Genomic DNA, 25,287 nt, shown 5'->3' on the forward strand with positions numbered 1-25,287 from the left:
TCCACAATGGTTGAACTAGTTTACAGTCCCACCAACAGTGTAAAAGTGTTCCTATTTCTCCACATCCTCTCCAGCACCTGTTGTTTCCTGACTTTTTAATGATGGCCATTCTAACTGGTGTGAGATGGTATCTCATTGTGGTTTTGATTTGCATTTCTCTGATGGCCAGTGATGATGAACATGTCTTCTTTTGAGAAGTGTCTGTTCATATCCTTCACCCACTTTTTGATGGGGTTGTTTGATTTTTTCTTGTAAATTTGTTTGAGTTCTTTGTAGATTCTGGATATTAGCCCTTTGTCAGGTGGGTAGATTGCAAAAATTTTCTTCCATTCTGTAGGTTGCCTGTTCACTCTGATAGTAGTTTCTTTTGCTGTGCAGAAGCTCTTTAGCTTAATTAGATCCCATTTGTCAATTTCGGTTTTTGTTGCCATTGCTTTTGGTGTTTTAGACATGAAGTCCTTGCCCATGCCTATGTCCTGAATGGTATTGCCTAGGTTTTCTTCTAGGGTTTTTATGGTTTTAGGTCTAACATGTAAGTCTTTAATCCATCTTGAATTAATTTTTGTATAAGGTGTAAGGAAGGGATCCAGTTTCAGCTTTCTACATATGGCTAGCCAGTTTTCCCAGCACCATTTATTAAATAGGGAATCCTTTCCCCATTTCTTGTTTTTGTCAGGTTTGTCAAAGATCAGATGGTTGTAGATGTGTGGTATTACTTCTGAGGGCTCTGTTCTGTTCCATTGGTCTGTATCTCTGTTTTGGTACCAGTACCATGCTGTTTTGGTTACTGTAGCCTTGTTCTTTTTGCTTAGGATTGTCTTGGCAATGTGGGCTCTTTTTTGGTTCCATATGAACTTTAAAGTGTTTTTTTCCAATCTGTGAAGAAAGTCATTGGTAGCTTGATGAGGATGGCATTGAATCTATAAATTACCTTGGGCAGTGTGACCATTTTCATGATATTGATTCTTCCTATCCAAGAGCATGGAATGTTCTTCCATTTGTTTGTGTCCTCTTTTATTTCATTGAGCAGTGGTTTGTAGTTCTCCTTGAAGAGGTCCTTCACATCCCTTGTAAGTTGGATTCCTAGGTATTTTATTCTCTTTGAAGCAATTGTGAATGGGAGTTCACTCATGATTTGGCTCTCTGTTTGTCTGTTATTGGTGTACAAGAATGCTTGTGATTTTTGCACATTGATTTTGTATCCTGAGACTTTGCTGAAGTTGCTTATCAGCTTAAGGAGATTTTGGGCTGAGATGATGGGGTTTTCTAAATATACAATCATGTCATCTGCAGACAGGGACAATTTGACTTCCTCTTTTCCTAATTGAATACCTGTATTTCTTTCTCCTGCCTGATTGCCCTGGCCAGAACTTCCAACACTATGTTGAATAGGAGTGGTGAGAGAGGGCATCCCTGTCTTGTGCCAGTTTTCAAAGGGAATGCTTCCAGTTTTTGCCCATTCAGTATGATATTGGCTGTGGGTTTGTCATAAATAGCTCTTATTTTGAAATACATCCCATCAATATCTAATTTATTGAGAGTTTTTAGCATGAAGCGCTGTTGAATTTTGTTGAAGGCCTTTTCTGCATCTATTGAGATAATCGTGGTTTTTGTCTTTGGTTCTGTTTATATGCTGGATTACATTTATTGGTTTGTGTATGTTGAACCAGCCTTGCATCCCAGGGATGAAGCCCACTTGATCGTGGTGGATAAGCTTTTTGATGTGCTGCTGGATTCAGTTTGCCAGTATTTTATTGAGGATTTTTGCGTCAATGTTCATCAGGGATATTGGTCTAAAATTCTCTTTTTTTGTTGTGTCTCTGACAGGCGTTGGTATCAGGATGATGCTGGCCTCATAAAATGAGTTAGGGAGGATTCCTTCTTTTTCTATTGATTGAAATAGTTTCAGAAGGAATGGTACCAGCTCTTCTTTGTACCTCTGGTAGAATTCGGCTGTGAATCCATCTGATCCTGGACTTTTTTTGGTTAGTAGGCTATTAATTATTGCCTCAATTTCAGAGCCTGTTATTGGTCTATTCAGGGATTCAACTTCCTCCTGGTTTAGCCTTGGGAGGGTGTATGTGCCAGGAATTTATCTATTTCTTCTAGATTTTCTAGTTTATTTTCGTAGAGGTGTTTATAGTATTCTCTGTTTGTAGTTTGTATTTCTGTGGGATCGGTGGTGATATCCCCTTTATCATTTTTTATTGCATCCATTTGATTCTTCTCTCTTTTCTTCCTTATTAGTCTTGCTAGTGGTCTATCAATTTTGTTGATCTTTTCAAAAAACCAGCTCCTGGATTCATTGATTTTTTTTTTTTTAAGGGTTTTTTTGTGTCTCTATTTCCTTCAGTTCTGCTCTGATCTTAGTTATTTCTTGCCTTCTGCTAGCTTGTGAATGTGTTTGCTCTTGCTTCTCTAGTTCTTTTCATTGTGATGTTAGGGTGTCAACTTTAGATCTTTCGTGCTTTCTCTTGTGGGCATTTAGTGCTATAAATTTCCCTCTACACACTGCTTTAAATGTGTCCCAGAGATTCTGGTATGTTGTGTCTTTGTTCTCATTGGTTTCAAAGAACATCTTTATTCTGCCTTCATTTCGTTATGTACCCTGTAGTCATTGAGGAGCAGGTTGTTCAGTTTCCATGTAGTTGGGCGGTTTTGAGTGAGTTTCTTAATCCTGAGTTCTAGTTTGATTGCACTATGGTCTGAGAGACAGTTTTTTATATTTTCTGTTCTTTTACATTTGCTGAGGGGTGCTTTACTTCCAACTATGTGGTCAATTTTGGAATAAGTGCAATGTGCTGAGAAAAATGTATGTTCTGTTGATTTGGGGTGGAGAGTTCTGTAGATGACTATTAGGTCCACTTGGTGCAGAGCTGAGTTCAATTCCTGGATATCCTTGTTAACTTTCTGTCTTGTCGATCTGTCTAATGTTCACAGTGGGGTGTTAAAGTCTCCCATTATTATTGTGTGGGAGTCTAAGTCTCTTTGTAGGTCTCTAAGGACTTGCTTTATGAATCTGGGTGCTCCTGTACTGGGTGCTTATATATTTAGGATAGTTAGCTCTTCTTGTTGAATTGATCCCTTTACCATTATGTGATGGCCTTCTTTGTCTCTTTTGATCTTTGTTGGTTTAAAGTCTGTTTTATCTGAGACTAGGATTGCAACCTCTGCTTTTTTTTTTTTTTTCTCGTGCCATGGTTTTCAGCTCCATCAGGTCATTTAAGGTCTTCTCTATGCTGTTTATTCTAGTTAGCCATTCATCTAATCTTTTTTCAAGGTTTTTTAGCTTCTTTGTGATGGGTTCCAACATCCTCCTCTAGCTCAGAGAGGTTTGTTATTACCAATAGTCTGAAGCCTTCTGTCAACTCATCAAAGTCCTTCTCCATCCAGCTTTGTTCCATTGCTGGTGAGGAGCTCTGTTCCTTTGAAGGAGAAGAGGTGCTCTGATTTTTAGAATTTTCAGCTTTTCTGCTCTGGTTTCTCCCCATCTTTGTGGTTTTATCTACCTTTGGTCTTTGATGGTGATGTACAGATGGGGTTTTGGTGTGGATGTCCTTTCTGTTTGTTAGTTTTCCTTCTACCAGTCAGGACCCTCAGCTGCAGGTCTGTTGAAGTTTGCTGGAGGTCCACTCCAGACCTTGTTTGCCTGGGTATCACCAGCGGAGGCTGTAGAACAGCAAATATTGCAGAACAGCAAATGTTGCTGTCTGATTGTTCCTCTGGAAGCTTCGTCTCAGAGGTGCACCTGGCCGTATGAGGTGTCAGTTGGCCCCTACTGGGAGGTGTCTCCCAGTTAGGCTACTCAGGGGTCAGAGACCCACTTGAGGCAGCAGTCTGTCTATTCTCAGACCTCAAACTCCGTGCGGGGAGTCTTTGAAGACTACTCTCTTCAAAGCTGTCAGACAGGGACGTTTAAGCCTGCAGAAGTTTCTGCTGCCTTTTGTTCAGCTATGCCCTGTCCCCAGAGGTGGAGTCTACAGAGGCAGGCAGGCCTCCTTGAACTGCGATGGGCTCCACCCAGTTTGAGCTTCCTGGCCGCTTTGTTTACCTACTCAAGCCTCAGCAATGGCGGGCACCCCTCCTCCAGTCTCGCTGCCGCCTTGCAGTTCAATCTCAGACTGCTGTGCTAGCAATGAGTGAGGGTCCATGGGCGTGGGACCATCTGAGCCAGGTGCAGGATATGATCTCCTGGTGTGCCATTTGCTAAGACCATTGGAAAAGCACAGTATTAGGGTGGGAGTGACCCGGTTTTCCAGGTGTCATCTGTCACGGCTTCCCTTGGCTAGGAAAGGGAATTTCCTGACCTCTTGTGCTTCCTGGGTAAGGCGATGCCTCGCCCTGCTTTGGCTCACACTCCATGGGCTGCATCCACTCTCCTGCACCCACTGTCCGACAAGCCCCAGTGAGATGAACCTGGTACCTCAGCTGGAAATGCGTAAATCACCCGTCTTCTGTGTCGCTCATGCTGGGAGCTGTAGACTGGAGCTGTTCCCATTGGGCCATCTTGGAACCTCATGGAGACTCTTATTAACTGAGCCAGGCCAAGGGATAGGACCAGCCCTGGCTAAGCGGTGGCCAAGGGTGTGGGCGGAAGACAACCCTCCAGAGTTGGCAATCAACCAGGCCCCCATACTCATAGAATTTAAGCCTGGGGCCTAGCCGATCAGGCAAAAACAGTACCCGGTCCCCAGAGAAGCTCTCGAAGGTATCCAGGTCCATCTTATGTGCCTGAGGGCCTTTGGAATTATAGTCCCTGTCAGTCTCCATGGAACACTCTTCTCCTGCCTGTTCCCAAGCCAGGGACCAAGGACTACAGGCCAGTACAGGACCTGTGCTTGGTCAATCAAGCTACAGTGACTTTGCACCCAATGGTACCTAACCCATACACATTGTTGGGGTTACTGCCAGCTAAGGACAGCTGGTTCACCTGCCTGGACCTGAAGGACACTTTCTTTAGCATGAGACTAGCCCCTGAGAGCCAGAAACTGTTTGCCTTTCAGTGGGAGGATCTGGGGTCAGGTGTTACCACTCAGTACACTTGGACCCAGCTACCCCAAGGGTTCAAGAACTCCCCCACCATCTTTGGGGAGGCGTTGGCTTGAGACTTCCAAAAGTTCCTCACTAGAGACCTAGGCTGCGTGTTGCTCCAGTATATCGATGACCTCCTGCTGGGACACCCCACAGCGGTTGGGCACACCAAGGGAACGGATACCCTGCTCTGGCACCTGGAGTACTGTGGGTATAAGGTGTCCAATAAGAAAGCTCAGATCTGCCGACAGCGGGTATGTTACTTGGGATTTGCTATCTGACAGGGAGAGTACAGCCTGGGATCAGAAAGAAAGCAGGTCATTTGCAACCTACCAGAGCCTAAGACCAGAAAGCAGGTGAGAGAATTCTTAGGAGCTGTGGGGTTCTTCAGGTTATGGATCCGAAACTTTGCAGTACTGGCCAAGCCTCCGTACGAAGTCACAAAGGGGGATAACAAAGAGCCTTTTGAATGGGAGTCCCAATAGCAACGAGCTTTTCATGAGTTAAAAGAGAAACTCATGTCAGCCCCAGCCCTGGGGCTGCCTGACCTGACAAAGCCATTTACACTATATGTGTCAGAGAGAGAAAAGATGGCAGTTGGAATTTTAACCCAGATGGTGGGGCCCTGGCCAAGACTGGTAGCCTACCTTTCCAAACAACTAGATGGAGTTTCTAAAGGTTGGCCCCCATGTTTGAGGGCCTTGGCAGCAATTGCCCTGCTAGCACAAGAAGTGGATAAACTAACTGTTGGGCAAAACCTGAACATAAAGGCCTCCCATGCTGCGGTGACTTTAATGAATACCAAAGGACATCATTGGCTCACAAATGCTAGACTAACTAGGTACCAAAGCTTACTCTATGAAAAGCCCTGCATAACTGTTGAAGTTTGCAACATGTTGAACCCTGCCACCTTGCTCCCAGTACCAGAGAGCCCAGTTGAACATAACTGTGTAGAGGTGTTGGACACAGTTTATTCTAGCAGGCCAGACCTCTGAGACCATCCTTAGACATGAGTAGACTGGGAGCTGTATGTGGACAGGAGCAGCTTTGTCAACCCACAAGGAGAGAGGTGTGTGGGATATGCAGTGGTAACCCTGGACACTGTCATTGAAGCCAAATCATTGCCCCAGGGTACTTCAGCCCAGAAGGCCGAACTCATTGCTTTAATTCGGGCCTTAGAGCTAAGTGAAGGTAAGACTGTAAATATTTATACTGACTCTTGGTATGCCTTCTTAACCCTCCAAGTGCATGGGGCATTATATAAAGGAAAAGGCCTTTTGAACTCTGGGGGAAAAGACATAAAATATCAGCAAGAGATCCTGCAATTATTAGAGGCAGTATGGAAGCTCCAAAAGGTGGCAGTCATGCACCGCAAAGGACACCAGTGAACTTCCACCTTGATTGCCTTGGGCAACTCCTGAGCTGACTCAGAGGCTCAGAAAGCAGCATCCACCCCCTACCAGGCATCAGTCACAGTCCCCCTGCTCCCTCAGGTACCTGACCTTGTACTTACTTATTCTAAAGAAGAGAAGGACTTTCTCCAGGCAGAGGGAGGGCAGGTGATAGAAGAAGGATGGATTCAGTTGTTGGATGGAAGAATAGCCGCGCCACAACTGCTAGGAGCCGCAGTCGTACTGGCTGTGCAGGAGACCACCCACGTAGGTCAAGATCACTTGAAAAGTTATTGGGCCAGTACTTCTACATCTTGCATCTGTCGGCCCTTGCCAGAAACAGTGGCGCAGCAGTGTGTCACCTGCTGGCAGTGCGGTGCTGGACAAGGTCCAACCATCCCACCCAGCATGCAAGCTTCTGGAGCAGTCCCCTTTGAAGATCCCCAAGTAGACTTCACTGAGGTGCCCAAATGTGGAGGTAACAAGTATTTGCTAGTTCTAGTGTGTACATACTCTGGGTGGGTGGAGGCCTATCCAACACGGACCGAGAAAGCTCTTGAAGTCACCCGTGTGCTTCTATGAGATCTCATCCCTAAGTTTGGGCTGCCCTTACAAATCGGCTCGGACAACGGGCTGGCGTTTGTGGCTGACTTGGTACAGAAGAAGACAGCAAAGGTGATTGGGTATGAATCAAGGATTGGAACATAGCCCTGTTGTGGCCACGGTGGAAAGGACCCCAGACCGTTGTCTTGACCACTCCCACAGCCATAAAAGTAGAGGAAATCCCAGCCTGGATCCACCACAGTCACGTAAAACCTGCAGCACCTGAGACCTCGGAGGCAAGACCAAGCCCAGACAACCCACGCAAGGTGACCTTGAAGAAGATGACAAGCCCTGCTCCAATCACGCCCGGAAGCTGACTGGTCCATGCATGGCCGAAGCATGAGGAAACTCATTGTGGGACTCATTTTCCTTAAATTTCGAACTTGTGCAGTAAGGACTTCAACTGACCTTCCTCAGACTGAGGACTGTTCAAGTTACTGAGTAGGGCAAAAAGTTAAAACAGTCTGTTTTATAGTTATTATGAATGTACTGGAACTCTAAAAGGGACTTGTGTGTATAATGCCACCCAGTACAAGGTATGCAGCCCAGGAAGTGACCAACCTGATGTGTGCTATAACCCATTAGATCTACTTGATCCCCGTTGGAAAACAGGAGAGTATGTAACTCTAGGAATCGATGGAACTGGACTGGCAGGAAGACCTGGGTTGTGAAGATGAGAGTGAGAACTTCATCTTGAGTGAGGTTCTCAAAGGGGGAAATGAGGAGCGAGGCCATTTCTCTTACTGTCTCCTGTCTCTGAAGAGAAGGAGGAAGTAAAAAGTTGAAAAACAACAGGAATGAAGTCAGTGGCAAGGCCAGCCAGTGCCACTGATGACCAGGCCTGAGGTTAAATGGTTAACCACCCCCCCAACCACATCTGCTCTTAATCTATCACGACCGTTTCATGTGGAACCCCTTAGAGTTGTAAGCCCTTAAAAGGGCCGGGAACTCTGGCTTTGGGGAGCTCGGTTCTTGAGACATGAGTCTGCCGAGGCTCCTGGCCAAATAAAGCCAAATCCTTCCTTAACCCAGTGTCTGAGGGGTTTTGTCAGTGGCTCGTCCTGCTACAATAATATTACAAATAGGCACGTTATTGTGAATAATCTTCTTAACCAGCAACATTTGCAAGAGGACTACTCTCTGCCAGGCCCTGTGTTAAGTGTTCCATGCACACTATCTGCCCCCCTGCCAAGGCCTCTCACTAGCCTTCCAGTGTGGGAAGTAGGTACCTTTATTTCATCACTGATTGTCACACACATCATTATTTTATATACTGTTAAAAAAGGAAAACAAAACCAATTAATTTACACAAAGTATTTCTTAGCCCTTAGAATTTTTATTTTACAGTTTTGAAAGAACTGTTTTAGATTTCCTTCAACAGAGATAGTTACTACATACCACTCTTGTGCACAGATAATAGGGAAAATGCAAGTGAAATGAATAGGTGAAGATACTCCCCAAACTTCCTCTGATCTAGGGCCCACTCTTGGGATCACCATGGCCCAGTCCTTGAGATCCACGTTTTGCCCACAGTGCTGTCCTTTGTGGCAAGAGTGTTGGTATGGTGGCATTGCCTCAAAGAGGTTCCACTCTTGTCTCTGGGGTTCTCTCTCTGGCAGCTGACATCCCATCTGCGAGTTCTAATGTGTATGTCCAGGTGAGAATGACTACATTCACAACTCCTGCCAGCCCCACAAACACCTTAAAACACATCTCTATCTCAGAGATGTTAAGATGTGAAAAGGGTATATCTTAGAGTCCTTGAAATAAATTAGCACTCACTTAAATTATTCCCATTTTAGAAATGAGGCTTAGGAAACTTTAGTAACTCGCCCTTTAATAAGTTCACCCTCACTAACAATTGGCAGAACCAGGATTGAACCCAATCTACCTGAGTCCCTCTGACAGTGTCCTCAGTCAGGAGGAGGTCTCTAGGCCAGGGCCCAGTGGTGAGAACAGGAGAAGCAGAACCACAAACTGTCTTATGCTGGCCTAACACAGAGAACCTCCATGGTTTATCACAAACAGCATAGGCAAAAGAACGGCTATTTTCATAGTTACAGGACAGATTTCACCACAATGCGATACTACTTACTACTTCACCACAATGCGATTCATACCCTTAGGATGGCTATAATTAAAAAAAAAAAAAAGAAAAAGGACATTGGCAACTGCGGGTAGGGATATAGAGAGATTGGAGCCCTCATACATTGCTTTTGGGAATGGGAAATGGTGCAGCTCCGTGGAAAACAGCTTGGCAACTCCTCAAATGGTTAAACATCGAGTTATGAGCCCAGCAATTCTACCCCTAGGTATCTGAGAGAATAAAAAACCTACGTTCACACAAACTCTTGTAATGAATGTTTATAGTCATATAATAGAGAGCTAAAATGTGGAATCAACAGATGAATGAATAAACCAAATGTGGTGTTTCCAGGCAACAATCTATCTTTTCGCTGTCGTAGAGGCTAAAGCAACTAACTCCATCTTGGATGCTAATCTGCCATTTTGACTTCTGATAAACCCATTTGGGGAATGCCTCTAAGATTTCTACTTTACTACTTACTGTAAATCCTGCCCTTAGGCAAATTCGTTTTGAGGCATGGATATCTTTTCCCTATGGTATATAAGCCCTGGGCCTGGGGGGTAATGGTGTGGGGATTCATTGTCTCCTACCACCAGGAACGTGGCTTCCATTCCTATATCCCTATTAAACGTTTACTTCTGAGAAGCTGGATTGTCAGCCTCTTTCTCTGGCCTCTCAACTCCCTTGGCCTTTGGAGGCAGGTTTGCATAGACCTAATCACTGCAGAATAGCCATAAAAACGAATGAAGTCCTGAGGCATATGCTATACCAGGGATGAATCTTGAAAACATTCTAAGTGAAGCCAGACACAAAAGACCAGGTATTGTATGGTTCTATGTATATAAGATGTCCAGAATTGGTAATTGTATAGAGATAGGAAGACGATTAGTGGTTGCCAAGGGCTGGGTAGGTGGGAATGAGGACCGAATACTTGCTATGATCTGAATGTGTGTGTCCCTCCAAAATTCATATGTTGAAACTGAATATGTTGAAAGTGAATACCCGGTGTATTAAGAAGTGGTACCTTTGTGGAAGTGATTAAGTTATAAGCACTCCACCCCAATAAGGGAGACAAGTGTTCTTATAAAAGAGGTCAAGGCCAGGCCTGGTGGCTCACACCTGTAATCCCAGCATTTTGGGAGGCCGAGGCAGGCAGATTGCTTGAGCCCAGGAGTTTGAGGCCAGTCTGGGCAACATGGTGAAACCCTGTCTCTACAAAAATTACAAAAAGTTAGCTGACAGCCGGGCACGGTGGCTCATGCCTGTAATCCCAGCACTTTGGGAGGCTAAGGCAGGTGGATCACTGGAGGTCAGGAGTTTGAGACCAGCCTGGCCAACAGGGTGAAACCCTGTCTCCACTAATAATACAAAAATTAGCCAGGGGTGGTGGCACATGCCTATAATCCTAGCTACTCAGGAGGCTGAGACAGGACAATCGCTTGAACCCGGGAGGCAGAGGTTGTAGTGAGCAGAGATCATGCCATTGCACTCCAACTTGGGCAACAAAGGGAGGCTCTGTCTCGAAACAAAACAAAAAAATAAAAAGTTAGCTGAGAGTGGTGGCACATGCCTATAGTCCCAGCTACTCAGGAGGCTGAGGTGGGAGGATCAGCTGAACCCAGGAGGTTGAGGCTGTAGTGAGTTGTGATTGTGTTGCTGCACTCAACCTGGGCAACAGAGTGAGACCCTGTCTCAACAACAATAAAAAAGAGATCAAAGGGAATGCCTTAGTCCCTTTCCCCCTTTCACTTTTATGCCATGTGAGGACACACAAGAGCACCATCTTGGAAGCAAAGATGGAGCCCTCACCAGACACCAAATCTGCTGGCTTTGATCTTAGAGCTCTCAGCCTCCAGAGCTATGAAAAATAAATATCTGGGCCAGTGGCAGTGACTTGCACCTATAATCCCAGCACTTTGGGAGGCTGAAGTGGGTGGACGACCTGAGGTTGGAAGTTCGAGACCAGCCTGACCAACATGGAGAAACCCCGTCTCTACTAAACATACAAAATTAGCCGGGCATGGTGGCTTATGCCTATATCCTAGCTACTCAGGAGGCTGAGGCAGGAGAATTGCTTGAACCTGGGAGGCGGAGATTGCAGTGAGCCAAAATCGCGCCATTGCACTCCAGCCTGGGCAACAAGAGCGAAACTCTGTATCAAAAAAAAAAAAAAAAAAAAAAATTAAAAAATAAAAATAAATGTCTGTTATTTCTAAATTACCCAATGTTGGGTATTCTGTTATAGCAGCAGGAATGGACTAAGACACTGCCAATAGGTATAAAGTTTCTTCTGGGGGGTGATAAAAATATTCTGGAATTAGAGAGTGATAATGGTTGTACAACATTGTGAATATACTAAAAACCACTGAGTTATACACTGTAATTAATTAATTAATTTAAGACAGTATCTCACTCTGTTGCCGAGGCTGGAGTGTAGTGGCATCATCACAGCTCGCTGCAGCTTCAACCCCCCAAGCTCAAGTGATCCTCCTGCCTCAGCCTCCCAAGACCACAGGCATGCCCCACCATTCCTAATTTTTTTTATTCTTATTTTTGAGGAGATGGGGGTCTTGCCATGATGCCCAAGCTTGTCTGGAACTCCTGGGCTCAAGCCATCCACCTACCTCAGCCTCCCAAAGTGATGGGATTACAGGCATGAACTACTGTGCCTGGCCCAGTTATACACTTTAAAGTGCTAATTTTATGTTATGATAATTATATTTATAGCACTTTAAAGCCCACTCAAGTGTCTATCCTCTATAAAAGCCGTTCCTTAGCCTCTTCTGTCACCCAACCCATCTTCCCACCTCAAAACAGATCCCATTTCTTCTAGGATCCCTTTGTCCATCATCAATACCTGCCTGGTCCACTGCGTGGTAGCCAGCAGTACGTGTATCTCCCCTTCAAGGGTGGTGGGGCCCTGGAGGGCGAGAGATATGAGCTCATCTTTGCGTGCCCCAGCACCACAGCCTGCATGCTGCGTATAAGAAATGCTCAACAAATCTTTGAAATCATTTCAACTCTTTCCTATGCAATAGAGCTGTCAATGCATCTGTGTCTCTTAAACCTCTCCTTCTGCCTGAAGACACTTTGGATTTATCTGGCTTGTGACCAGGTGGCTTCTGAACAAATAGGGACTTTGGTCAGTTTCACAAGGTGCCCACAAGCGCCAAGCACTGTGCTGGGAGCAGTGGCCATAACAGAACTAAATGGCATGGTCCCTGCCTTCAAGGAATTGATAATCCAGTAGTGGGAGATGAGGCAAGAGTCCATACCCCTTTATCCACAGTTTCACTTTCCATGGTTGCAGTTACCCGTGGTCAACTGAGGTTCAAAAGCATTACATACAATAAGATATTTTGCGGCCGGGCGCGGTGGCTCACGCCTGTAATCCCAGCACTTTGGGAGGCCGAGGTGGGCGGATCACGAGATCAGGAGATCGAGACCATCCTGGCTAACACAGTGAAACCCCGTCTCTACTAAAAATACAAATAATTAGCCGGGCGAGGTGGCAGGCGCCTGTAGTCCCAGCTACTCGGGAGGCTGAGGCAGGAGAATGGCATGAACCCCGGGGGGGGGCGGAGCCTGCAGTGAGCCGAGATCGCACCACTGCACTCCAGCCTGGGCGACAACGAGCCTCTGTCTTAAAAAAAAAAAAAAAAAAAAAAAAAAAAAAAAAGATATTTTCAGAGAGAGAGAATGTGACCACATTCACATGACTATGACTATTTTTACAGTATAAGTGTGAAATGCTTTTTGATGAGCGCGATGAGGAAGATGGGTGGTAGACACAGTCCCTTACCTCACTTCTGTAGCCTTAGTGCTGCGTTGACCCTTGGAGTCACCTACTCGGAAGGCTGTTCCAGGATAGTGTGCTAGGAAGCTCTTCTTTGTGTCCAATGGAAGGATGTTGTTGAGGACGTTGGTTAGCACTCTGTGTTGACAAGACTAGCCATGCTGAAGACTTAAATCTCTGTATGTACAGATGAGAGCTGATCTGGCTCCAGGCAATGTAACCATACCAGGTTTGTTGCCCGATGTGTGGAAAGTGATGACACCAAGACACCGAGGTGCAGCACAGAAAGAGGGTTACTCATAAAGCAACCAAATGAGGAGATGAGAGCGAACTTCAAATCTGCCTCCCTGAGTTGGGGCTAGAGATTTTAAGGGGTCTGGATGAGTGTGGGGCTGAGATGTGGGGATCATTCCTTGGTCAAAGAGTGCAGGGTGAAGCCATGGGATGGGGGGAATGAAACTACATTCTCATGCCAATTTGGTTCCACTGTGGGGGCCTTCAGATTGGTTGGCGTCAGCCATTCCGCTGGAATTCAGGATCTGAAAAACATCTTAAGCAATCCTTAAATGAAAGCCTTATGATGCTAACATCAGAGATCCTATCCATAAGAACAATGGGAATGCAAATGGTCATGTGTGACTTATTTAGCAAGCAGCTACAAGGAAGTGTGCCAAGCGCAGCCTGATTAATGCTTAATTATATTTCTGTCAGAACCTGGCATGTAATTTTTGTTAACCCTGATGGTTTCAGCAAGAGACCGGGCCACACTTTCTAGCGGTGGTGTTTTCCAAGGAGGTGAAGCTCATGCAAGTGGCTCTTTCTTCTCACTCCTCTGTCCAGGTGACCCTGTCATAGGCAGACGCTTCCCTCTGAGCCAGCCCATCCCTGTCTCCCTTTCTGTGTGGACATCCTTTCTTCCTCCCTCCTGGCAGCAGGCTGAAGCAACAGCATAGGCACACAGGAAACACACAGCTCCTCACCCTGGCCCTGCTGGGGATCCATTTGGCCAGGCTGCCCAGATCACGGTGGCAAGATTGGAGACTCAAGTTGGGGTGGTGGCTGTGAAATCGAGCATGCCTCCTAGGCTGCTTCGTCAGAAGCCATTTAGGCCTAACTGACTTAGAAAAGGGAGGCTGTTCTGGGAATCAAAATCTAGCTTCCCAGAGTTTTCTCTGCCCTGGAGTTGGGGGCCCAAGCCCCAGATAATAGTGTTACAGACATTACATGCCATTTGCTCATGAGAGCCTTCTTAGCACATATATTCCTTGGGAACATAATGGGAACAAACTGCTTGGATTCAACTCCCATTTCCTAATCAGTTGTGTGGCCGTGGGCGAATTATACTTAACCTCTCGATGCCTCAGTTTTCTCATCAGTAAAATGGGCGTAAGGTCATTGTCTTGATAAATTTACACATGTACAGCACTTTGGGCCACAGTTGGTTCATGGCTAGCACTCCCACCTAAGGCCGGTCCCTCCAGGAACCTGACACTTTTGGTGTTCCATCTCTTCTTCTCAACCATATTCCTGTCATGGTGGGTAGCACCCCTGTTCATCCATTTGAGCCAGCCACAAGCCTAGAGGTCACCCCACTCCCCATCCCCACAAACCATCATCAAGGCTCATCAACCTTATTAACTTCCTTAAAAACTTTCAGATCCATTCCCCTCTGTCCTACTCTACAACTTCTCCCCAGAGCTAGCCCAGTAGCCCCCCAACTACAACCATCCCAGACACTACCCATTTCCACCCTGCAGCCAGAGTCATGCTTTGAAATGCAGACCTGATCTTGTCACCCCTCCCTGGACTCGCCCTGCTGAAATCTCTTAATGACTTTCCACTCCTCTTGGGGTGAAAATCAAAACCCTAACACCATGCAGACTGAGTCTGTTAGAATATTTTTGACCCTGAGGATCAGAAACCCTAGCAAACCAAACTTAAAGTACAGGCAGTTTATTAGCTTCCTCACAGGTAGACTGGATAGGGTGGGCTTCAGGCATTGTACGATTAAGGCTCTAGGAACACGTCCTGCTATTCTCTCAGCCCCGCCTTCGTCCCCGGGTGCCAGCTTTGTTCACAGTTCAGCTAGCATTCTTTTGATCAATATCAAGTGAAACACTTCCAGAGAAAAAAGGGAACATCCTGCCCAGCCATGAAATAAAACTCCTTCCTGTCAGCCTGAGTGAGCCAGCTGAGGCCATGTGCCCATTCCCAACCAAAAGATTCCTAGTGACATGCGTGCACTGAGTCCTTCCATCCTCTGCCTCTGGTGGGAAATGGGTTCTTCAGGACAAAAACACATTGAAATCATGCTGAAAGATATAACTAATATTAAAACCAGAAAGCTTTGCTTGAATGACACGCAACTCTGAAGAATATGGAAGAGATAACCATGAACCTTAAAGCTCCCCACTGTTCTCAGTGACGGATCTAGGATCACAGGTCCCTAGGGCCTTGACCCCATGGAGATGAGCAGCAAGAGCCAAGGGCTGGAGCCCCAAGAGAGGACAAAAGGCAAGGAGCTTGCTGGCCTCAGAGGAGACTCAACGGATGTGATAGAAAAAACATGAACGTGCTGCTGTAGCATCTTCTGCACCCAGGCTAGGTTCTCAGCCTGCTAATTGTTTTCTTTCTGAAAATGGACTTAACCACCACAAGACTTGAAAGCAGGGACTCGAACTGCTATTTGTACATGGATAGTCACGGCAGCACTATTCACAGTAGGCGTTTGGTGAAGCCTTTTGATTCATCTTTTGGTGAAAACCCAAATGTCCATCTACGGAGGAGTGGATAAACAAACTGTGTTGTACACATATGATGGAATATTATTCAGCCTTGAAAAGGAATAAAGGCATGGAATTCTAACACATGTGTTAAATAAAATTGATAGGCCATTGTTTTGGGCTAAGCTCCTGCACTAAGTCCCAGTAAGACCAGACTCAAAGTCAAAATGGAATCACCCATGCTAAAGTTCCACATCACTAAACCTAAATTAACTTATTATCTGTAGTTCTGAGAAATCAGGAGAGAGAGATAACAGCCAATTTCCCAAACAGGCCAGCTTCAATCTTCAGTTGACAGGATAATGAAGTTCCCTCTGCCTTAATCCTTGCACACAAAAGGTAGCCTGGAGTAACCTGAGGTTCACTAATCAGTGATTTTTCTACTTTTTCGATCTCCTTGTCTCTGCCTTACAAGGAAAGTAGCTTTGAAGTGACTAATACACTTGGCTCTTTGCTTCCACTCCCGCTAGTTCTTTTCTGTCTGTAAGGCCAACCTCTCTGCTCAGCTCATCGGAACATGTATTCTTTTTTTTTTTTTTTGAGACAGAGTCTCGCTCTGTCACCCAGGCTGGAGTGCAATGGCTCTATCTCAACTCACTGCAACCTCCACCTCCCAGGTTCAAGCGATTCTCCTGTCTCACCTGCCGAGTAGCTGGGATTACAGGCCCAGCTAATTTTTGTATTTTTTGTAGAGACAGGGTTTCATCATGTTGGCCAGGCTGGTCTCAAACTCCTGACCTGAAGTGATCCACCTGCTTCAGCCTCCCAAAGTGCTAGGATTACAGGTGTGAGCCACCGCACCCGGCCTAAAACATGTATTCTGTTTTATGGAATGAAGTGTTGCCCAATTCTAGAATCACAAATAAAGTCAGTTAAGATCCTTAAACTGGATTCGTTGTGATTTTGTGTTTTGACATATGTTACAACATGGACAAATCTTGAACATATTATAATAAGTGAAATAGGCCAGACACAAAAGGACAAATATTGGATGATTCCACTTACATGAGCTACCTAAAGCAGCCAAATTCATAGAGACGGAAAGTAGAACGGTGGTTGCCAGGGGTTGGGATGGCAATGGGAGGCAGAGTGAGGAGTTATGCACCCAGTTTCAGAGTGTGGGATGGTTAAAACGTCCTGGCCATGGCGTGGTGGCTCACGCCTGTAATCACAGTACTTTGGGAGGCCGAGGTGGGCAGATTGCTTGAGGTCAGGAGATTGAGATCAGCCTGGTTAACATGGTGAAACCCTGTCTCTACTAAATATATAAGAATTAGCCAGGTGTGGTGGCGTGTGCCTGTAGTCCCAGCTACTCGAGAGGGTGAGGCAGGAGAATTGCTTGAACCCGGAAGGCAGAAGCTACAGTGAGCCGAGATCGTGCCACTGCACTCCAGCCTGGGCAATAGAGTGAGATTCTGCCTCAAAAAAAAAAAAAAAAAAAAAAAAAATTCTAGTGCTGGAAGATATTGATGGTTGCACAATGGGAATGAACTTACTGCCACTGAATTGCATCGCTGGGAAATGGTTAAATGGTAGATTTTATGTTATGTATATTTATCACACAGAAAAAAATAGATCAGCCAGATGTGGTGTAGTCCCAGCTACTTGCGAGGCTGAGGCAGGAGGATCAGTTGACCCCAGGAGTTTGAGGTTATGGTGAGCTATGGTCGTGCAGCCTGGGAACAGATAGAGACCCCATTTCTTAAACAAACAAACAAAAACTTCTGAACAGTAGAGGGGCAACAGGCGGGTCTCAAAGAATAACTATTATTGATTGATTCACCGATCTGGATTAAAGACATTTTTAGTGAAATACTTTCATTAGATCTTGCGAAGATGATAATGCTTGTTCCCAGGCCTCCCAACGCACGGAGCCCCAAGGCAGCGTGTGTGAGAGTGAGCTCCTCTCAGGCCCTGCACAGACTAATCCTCAGTAACACCCAGTCCCTCTGAATCATGGCAGGCTCTTTGTGAGATGGGCGTTTCCTCCTTCTATTCTCTGCAAGGAGGAGGCTGAGGAGTGGCAGGAGGGAGAGAGAGGAGGTGGAGATGGGAATTTCCTCTGGCCAGGCAGGAAAATACTGTGAGGAAACCAAACTGTTCCCATTCATGGAAAATGTCCTTTCCTCCCCACTTCGTGTTGCCAGAGGGTTGATGGAGCAGCTGTCACCAGTTGGGTGTGACTCATTAGTTTATCATCTCTCCCCACCCCTATTCCCAACCCCCTCCCTCCAAACCCACCCACCCTGAAAATGCCTGAGCACAGTCTACTATTTTAAGAACTGAATTCCCTGTCGACATGGCAACTTCAAGGCTGTACCTCTTGTTAGTGGCTGCCTGGATGGAAGAAAAGCCACCTTTCACCAGGGCTCCAGCCAGCCTACAGCCGAGGTTAGACCCAGCCACAGGGTGTCTGTCAACCTATTCTTTTTTGCTTGTTTTACAACCCTTTAAAAACATAAAAACCTTTGGGTAAGAACAATCCTAATGACACTCATCAGATCCCAGAAAAGGTGTTGGTTGATATGGACAGCAGGATGGTGGCCAACTCCCCCGTGGAAAAAAATAAAACTACATTAAACATTTGAAAAAATATATATAATGATAGAACCATTTTTAGCCTGCTGGTCAAACAAAACAGGGCAGGACCATAGTTTTGGGTTTTGGGGTTTGGGTTTTTGATGTTTGTTTTTTTAGAATTTAAAGAGAGTGACAATATGCTTTCATGTTAATTATTTAGCAAACAGCAATACAAAATCTAAATTTTAATTCCTCCATTTTTGATTAATGTGTTTATCTTACAAAGTAAATGCACAACAGCAAAATCATATCTTTAATGTTATTCAAGGGCCAGCTTTTAAATCTGTGGAAGAAGTCTGATTAAACAGTTCCCAAGAACCATAGTTTACCCAACCCCTGCTGCAAGACAAAAGCAACAGGTGTCAACACTGTATTTCTCACTGTGGACATTTGAAAGGTTGCGAGGAAGAGGAGGCTGCTAGGGGAGAAGATGGGAAAGGGATTCTGGAAGAAGGACAATGTGATTGATTTTTAAAATTTCCTTCCAAATCTACACATTTTTATTATACTTTAAAGATTTATTTAGATTCTTCAAGTACTCCATAATTAAAGTCTTAGGCTATGCCACCCTTCCCGTACCCCAGATAATGATTGAGGCTTACAATCTACGATTTCCACTTGTAGAAAATGACATTTACTGCATAACCTCTTCTCTCTCTTTTTTTTTTTTTTTTTGCAACAGCCAAATTTCCTTCAGACATGTTGAAGAAAGGATGTATTTTTAATGTTTCTCTTTTTTGTTTGTTCTTTGAATTTTTTATTTTTTGTCACAATCAAGATAATTTTCAAATAAAAATTTTTAAGCATATTTTAAGCATATGCAAAAGTAGAAAGACTAATGAAATAACCCCTCATGTACCTGATACTCCTAATTTATATTTAAAGGGCTTTTCTGTATAAATTAAAGAAATGGTTTCTACTTGCTTAAAACATGGATTCAAAGGGAAGAAAGGCTGAGCACACGTGTAATCCCAGTTACTTGGGAGGTTGAAACAGGAAGATTGCTTGAGCATAGTAGGACTCCATCTCTATTTAAAAGAAGGAAAGAAAAAGAAAGAAAGAAAGAAAGAGAAGGGAGGGGAGGGAGAGAGGGAGGGAGGGAGGGAGGAAGGAAGGGAACAATACCTCTGCAAATGGCATTTGTACAGAATCCAATTCTAGGTCATGCCTGAAGTGCTGGGTGCAGGTGAAGGTGGGAGGAACATTTGTAGGTAAGAAAGGGGGACCGCTCTTTGATGGTTACCATGGAGACCACTAGGCTAAGATGGTTGAGGTCATTTATGGGGCAGTCAGGTTACTGCTAATGGACTCTGGATCAGAACTATAGGATAAACCTCACTGTCTCTGAAATTCCCTCACCTGCTTCCCACAGTATTATCAATTTGAGGATATTCTCATTCTGAATTTCTAGGGTTTGATTAAAATAGAGACAACAAACAAGCAAAACACGAACAAGCAAAACAAACAAAACAAAGGGTTAATCTGCATACTCACTTTGAGGAGTTCTGGGATTTCTGGGATTTTATAGTCGACTACTTGAGTCCTGTTTACAACAGTAGGGCCCCTAAATCCCCAGAAGAAAATCCTAGGAGGACTCATGCAGGTCTTGGGGTATTGATCCTTATGTGAGGATGCTGAAAGTATAGCCGGTGACACGCAGTCCAGAAGAGCAGGGAATCCAGCTAAGCCAACAAGATTTGGAGAGTTGGGGCTCGCTTTACTCCTCCTGAAGGAACTTGATCCCAGTGTAGAATATCCATCAATTGCCAACGTCCAGGGTTACTTTATACAACAGATCATTCTCTATAGGGCAGATCAGTAAGAAGTGTAACTTTGGCATGGCGCTGCCTGGACTCAGGTTCAATCCACAACATATACTATTTCTACTGTGATGTACTCTCTTTAAAAAAAAAATTGTTTTTAAAGAGATGGGGTCTTGCTATGTTGCCCAGGCCGGTCTCAAACTTCTGGGCTCTAGCAGTTCTCCCACCTCGGCCTCCCAAAGTGCTGGGATTACAGGCCTGAGGCAATGTGCCCAGACTGATGTACCGTCCCTAACACCTACAAATATGGCTGGCCAGGGGAAGGATGTCTAGTACTCTCAAACGGCAGGTACACAGGCAGAAGCAGGCTGGAATTGGTCATCAAGGGATAAACATGAGCAGAGGGGACCAGGCAGAAGGCCACTCGGGACCTAGACTGGTCCTCAGCCACCCGGGACCTAGACTGGTCTTCACGGTGATGAGGTCCAGGCCTGAGGTCCTTAGCGTTCTGACGCTCCGGAGGAAGAAGACTGCACCGGCGAGGGGCGGCCACCAGGGGGTGCGCGGGGGCCGGAATTTCGGGAACCTAGGGCTGCGGCGGGAGAGAAGCAGGGGTGGCCTGGCAATGACAGGTATGTTATGGGCGGCTGCTGACCTGTCGCTAGCTCCTACATAACCAGCAGCTCCTTAAGTGCAGTTATTATGTTTTTGTCGCCTTGCTTTCCCAACTGCCCATGAGCCTCGTTCTGAGGTTTGCTCTTTGAAGAGTCAAATGGTTACGTTCTCACTCTGGGAGGAGGGGAAGTGAGGCAGCCCTGCTCAGACTTCTTGGTCTCGGGGCACCTTTATACTCTTAAATGTTACTGAAGACCTCGAAGAGCTTTTAGTTTGTTTATGTGGGTTGTACCTCTCAATAGTTACCAGTTTTTAGATTAAAACTGAACCGGCCTGGCCAATATGGGGAAACCCCATCTCTACTAAAAATTTTAAAAATTAGCCGCCCTGGTGGTGGGCGCCTGTGGTCCCAGCTACTTGGGAGGCTGAGGCAGGAAAATGGCTTGAATCTGGCAGGCAGAGGTTGCAGAGAGCCGAAATCGCGCCACTGCACTCCAGCCTGGGTGACAGAGCGAGACTCTCTGTCTCTCAAAACAAAACAAAATTGGCCAGGCGTGGTAGCTCAAGCCTGTAATCCCAGCACTTTGGGAGGCCGAGGCGGGCAGATCAGGAGTTTGAGACCAACCTGGCCAATATGGTGAAAACCCATTTCTACTAAAAATACAAAAATTAGCCAGGCGTGGTGTCGCATGCCTATAGTCCCAGCTACTTGGGTGGCTGAGGCAGAAGAATCACTTGAACTTGGGAGGCAGAGGTTGCAGTGAGCCGAGATCAGGCCACTGCACTCCAGCCTGGGCAACAGAGCGAGACTCTGTCTCAAAAATAAAAAAATAAAATAAAATAAAAAACCGAAGCAGTCACGGTGGCCCATGCCTACAATCTCAGCTACTTGGGAGGCTGAGACAGGAGGATGCTTGAGCCCAGGAGTTCGAGGTCAGCCTGGGTAACACAGCAGAGACCCCTGTCTCAAAAAAAAAAAAAAAAAAGTTTAAAAAGTGTAAAATCAAATAGAAACCAACGGCTGGGTGTAGTGGTTCATGCCTATCATCCCAGCACTTTGGGAAGCCAAGGTGGGTGGATTACCTGAGGTCAGAGTTCGAGACCAGCCTGGCCAACATGGCAAAACCCCATCTCTACTAAAAATACAACAATTAGTCGGGTGTGGTGGCACGTGCCTGTAGTCCCAGCTATTCGGGAGGCCGAGGCAAGAGAATCGCTTGAACGTGGGAGGCGGAGGTTGCTGTGAGCCAAGATTGGGCCATTGCACTCCAGCCTGGGCGACAGAGCGAGACTCCGTCTCAAGAAGAACAACAACAACAACCAAAAAAACAAAATGGAGAATTTAAAAAATTTATTTATTTATTACCATAATAAACCTGCTACATGTTAACATAACATTTCTCATTTAGAAAAATACCTATATTTTCCAAAACAAAAAGAAGTTTGGCCCTCTTTTATATTTCTGCGATTTTAAAAAGTGTCTAGCTTAATAAAAGACAGATGGAGTCTCATATCTGCTTTTGTATTCAGTCTGCTGTGATATCAGACTGAGTTTTCCCAGAGCACGCAGTTTTGTACACTCAAGAGAGAACAGGGCGAAATGGGCAAATAACATCTCATATGAAAGTAGTTTTGGCCCTGCAGACCCCCTGCCCATTTTGATATTAAGTAGAGTCTAAATGCCATACAGTGTTATTTTGGGATGAGGATCGAATTGCTTTTTGTAAAAGGAAGGTTGCCTTTGGTGAGGGCTGAGGGCTGAGCACTGAGCACCAGTTTACCTGAAGTTCAACCATAGGCAAAGATGTGATGTCCACAGCCAGGGATGCTAGAAAGCAGGGCCTCCGCTGGTGTAGACACGCACATGCTTCATGTCTATTCCCAGCCTGTGAGTGGTAGGGCTGTATTGCAGCTGACTTGTCACTGCTTGCTGTCCTGAACTGCAGCTGATAGAAGAATGGCCAGAGGCATAGGAAAAGGTTGACTTGCTGGGAGGAGAATCTTGTTTTTCTGATTCAGGTACTCTGCTGACTTTGAAACCATAGGGTTCTTATCAATTCAAAAATATTTCAAGACAGGCTGGGCACGGTGGCTCACGCCTGTAATCCCAGCACTTTGGGAGGTCGACGAGGGAGGATCGCTTGAGCCCAGGAGTTCAAGGGAGGATTGCTTGAGCCCAGGAGTTCGAGACCAGCCGGGGCAACATAGTGAAACCCCATCTCTTACCAAAAAAACGAAAAACAATTAAACTAGTATGGTGGCATGCATGTATAGTCCCTGTTACTCGGGAGGCTGAGGTGGGAGGACCACTTGAGCCCAGGAGTTCAAGGCTGCAGTAAGCGGTGATCACACCATTGCACTCCAGCCTGGGTGACAGAGCAAGATCCCATCTCAAAAAAAAAATTATATTTTTCAGAACAATGGCCCCAACATCTCTGTACCCCTAGGCCTGTCCTGGTGGGGTTGGGAGGGCTGTGCGGAATGTCCCATCTGAAGGCAATGTGGGAGCATTGAGTAACAGATCATGCAAATTTCTTCCCAGTTATTTTCCTCCCAGGGTACCAAACCAAAGGGATTATTGTAATCATCTGAGGAACTTCCTAAGTATACTGATCCCTGGTCCCACCTCAGATCAACCAGGAGGGTAGCCTGGTTTTTAACACTCCCAGCAATTCTGGTACCACCAGGCTTGGGAGCCACCGGCCTTCTCTAACCCTGTTTACAAACTCAACAAAGGCCCTCCATCCTTAGGCCCTTGAAATCACCTGGAGCATGTATTTAAAATTTTGAATTCCAGCCTGTATGGTGGTGCACGCCTGTAGTCCCAGTTACTTGGGAGGCTGAGATAGGAGGAACGCTTGAGCACAAGAGTTCAAGTATAGCCTTGTCAACATAGCAAGACCCCCGTTTCTAAAAAATAAAGTAAAATGTGAATTTCTCAGGCCCAATCCTTAGAGGCCCAATATCTAAATTGGGTAGATCTAGGATAGCCTCAGGAACAGGTTTTCAACCAATATCCCAGTTAATTCTACTGTAAGGGGACTAGGACCACAGTTTGCCTCCAGGGTTACTGCAGTCTGTGTGTCACACTCCATGTGTCACAGTCTGGGTGCCACAGTCCTTGTGTTGCCCATGAGTGACACTCGGCTGGGGGTGGAGGCTCACACCTGTAATCCCAGCACTTTGGGAGGTCGAGGTGGGAGGACTGCTTGAGCTCAGAGTTCGAGAGCAGCCTGAGCAACACGATAAGATGCCCATCTCTATAAAAAATTAAAAAATTCACCCAGCATGGTGGCGCATGTCTATAGTCCCAGCTACTTGGGAGACTGAGGTAGGAGAATCGCTTGACACTGGGAGGCAGAGGCTGCAGTGAGCCATGATTGCATCACTGCACTCCAGCCTGGGTGACAGAGGGAGACCTTGTATCAAAAAAAATTTACCAAAGAGTTACACTCCACGTGTTGCGGTGTGTGTCACAGTCCATGGTGTGTCACAGTCCCTGTGTCGTGGTGTGTCACAGTCCCTGTGTCGTGGTATGTCACAGTCCCTGTGTCATGGTGTGTGTGTCACGGTCTGTGGCATGTAACAATCCCTGTGTTGTGGTATGTGTGTCACAGTCCGTGGTGTGCCACAGTCCCTGTGTTGTGGTGCGTGTGTCATAGTCTGTGGTGTGGCACGGTCCCTGTGTCACACTGTGTGTTGCCGTGTGTGTGTCACAGTCCGGTGTGTTACTCTATGTGTTGCAGTCTGTGTGTTACAAAGTGACTTTAGGGCCCAACTCAGAATCAGCATAATCTTAGCCTTCCCTCCTTTATCCCCTAAAAAACCAGACGCCCTCCTGGGAGCCAAAATTTAAATCCAGGAGTTCCAAGTCCCCTCTGATGAAGGTGACAGCCTTCCTCCCCAGTCCCAGGACTGTGTACTCCAAGAAGATCCCTTTATTCTCAAATCCTGCCTGGGCCCTAGCCTGAGCATTGGTCATGCCCGCATTCACCCACTTGCCTTCTCCCCACTTTTCTACCATCCTTCTGATTTGGTCTTGGGGGTATGTGCTTGTGGACAGATACACATCCATCTTTCAAAAGAGCTCAGCTAAACGTGCACCAGGAAAAAAAAAAGTAGACTTAGGAGCTCACTCAGATTTCCTTACACAGAGCCCTGCCCCACCTTCTCCCCCTGATTTCATAGAGGATATTTTAGTCTCATCTTCCCACAAGGAGCCGCTCTTTGCTCTCCACCTCCACCGTCCACCTCCAGCCATTGGTTTGGATGGCCACCAGCCTGAGCGGCTCACAGAGTTTCCTAGCAGGACTCCTGGAGCCCTGGCTCCCTGGGAAACAGCCCCTGAGATCCGCATGCAGCCCGCGGCCCTCCCCCTCTGCTGCTGCCTCAGCTTTCACCCCCACATACGAAGGGAGTGAGTGGTAACTCATTTCATGAATTGCGTTAAGCATCAAATCATGATGTGTGTGTGTGTGTTTTTTCACTTGTGTCTATACACACACACACACATACACTCTCACACACTCAGGATGAAGTTGGGTTTGTCTGTTTCTTTAAATCCCTGCTCAGCTCCATCATCTGTGGTCTGAACTACCTGGGGACCATCAGTGGAATCTGGAGTTCTCTGCTGTCAGTT

The 25,287-nt window shown here is 45.9% G+C and overlaps 1 long non-coding RNA gene across 1 annotated transcript in view; it reads right to left on the bottom strand.

The window, feature by feature from the left end:
* The window catches only part of LOC134732484 (uncharacterized), a 37,328-nt gene extending 17,325 nt beyond the window's left edge, over nt 1-20,003 (bottom strand). Inside the window, exon 1 of the long non-coding RNA XR_010115706.1 lies at nt 19,765-20,003. This is a non-coding gene — a long non-coding RNA (uncharacterized lncRNA). The remainder of the gene's footprint in view (nt 1-19,764) is intronic.
* Between the last annotated feature and the right edge of the window lie 5,284 nt (nt 20,004-25,287).

This window comes from Symphalangus syndactylus, chromosome 14 (genome assembly GCF_028878055.3).
Source record: "Symphalangus syndactylus isolate Jambi chromosome 14, NHGRI_mSymSyn1-v2.1_pri, whole genome shotgun sequence".
Taxonomy (NCBI): Eukaryota; Metazoa; Chordata; class Mammalia; order Primates; family Hylobatidae; genus Symphalangus; species Symphalangus syndactylus.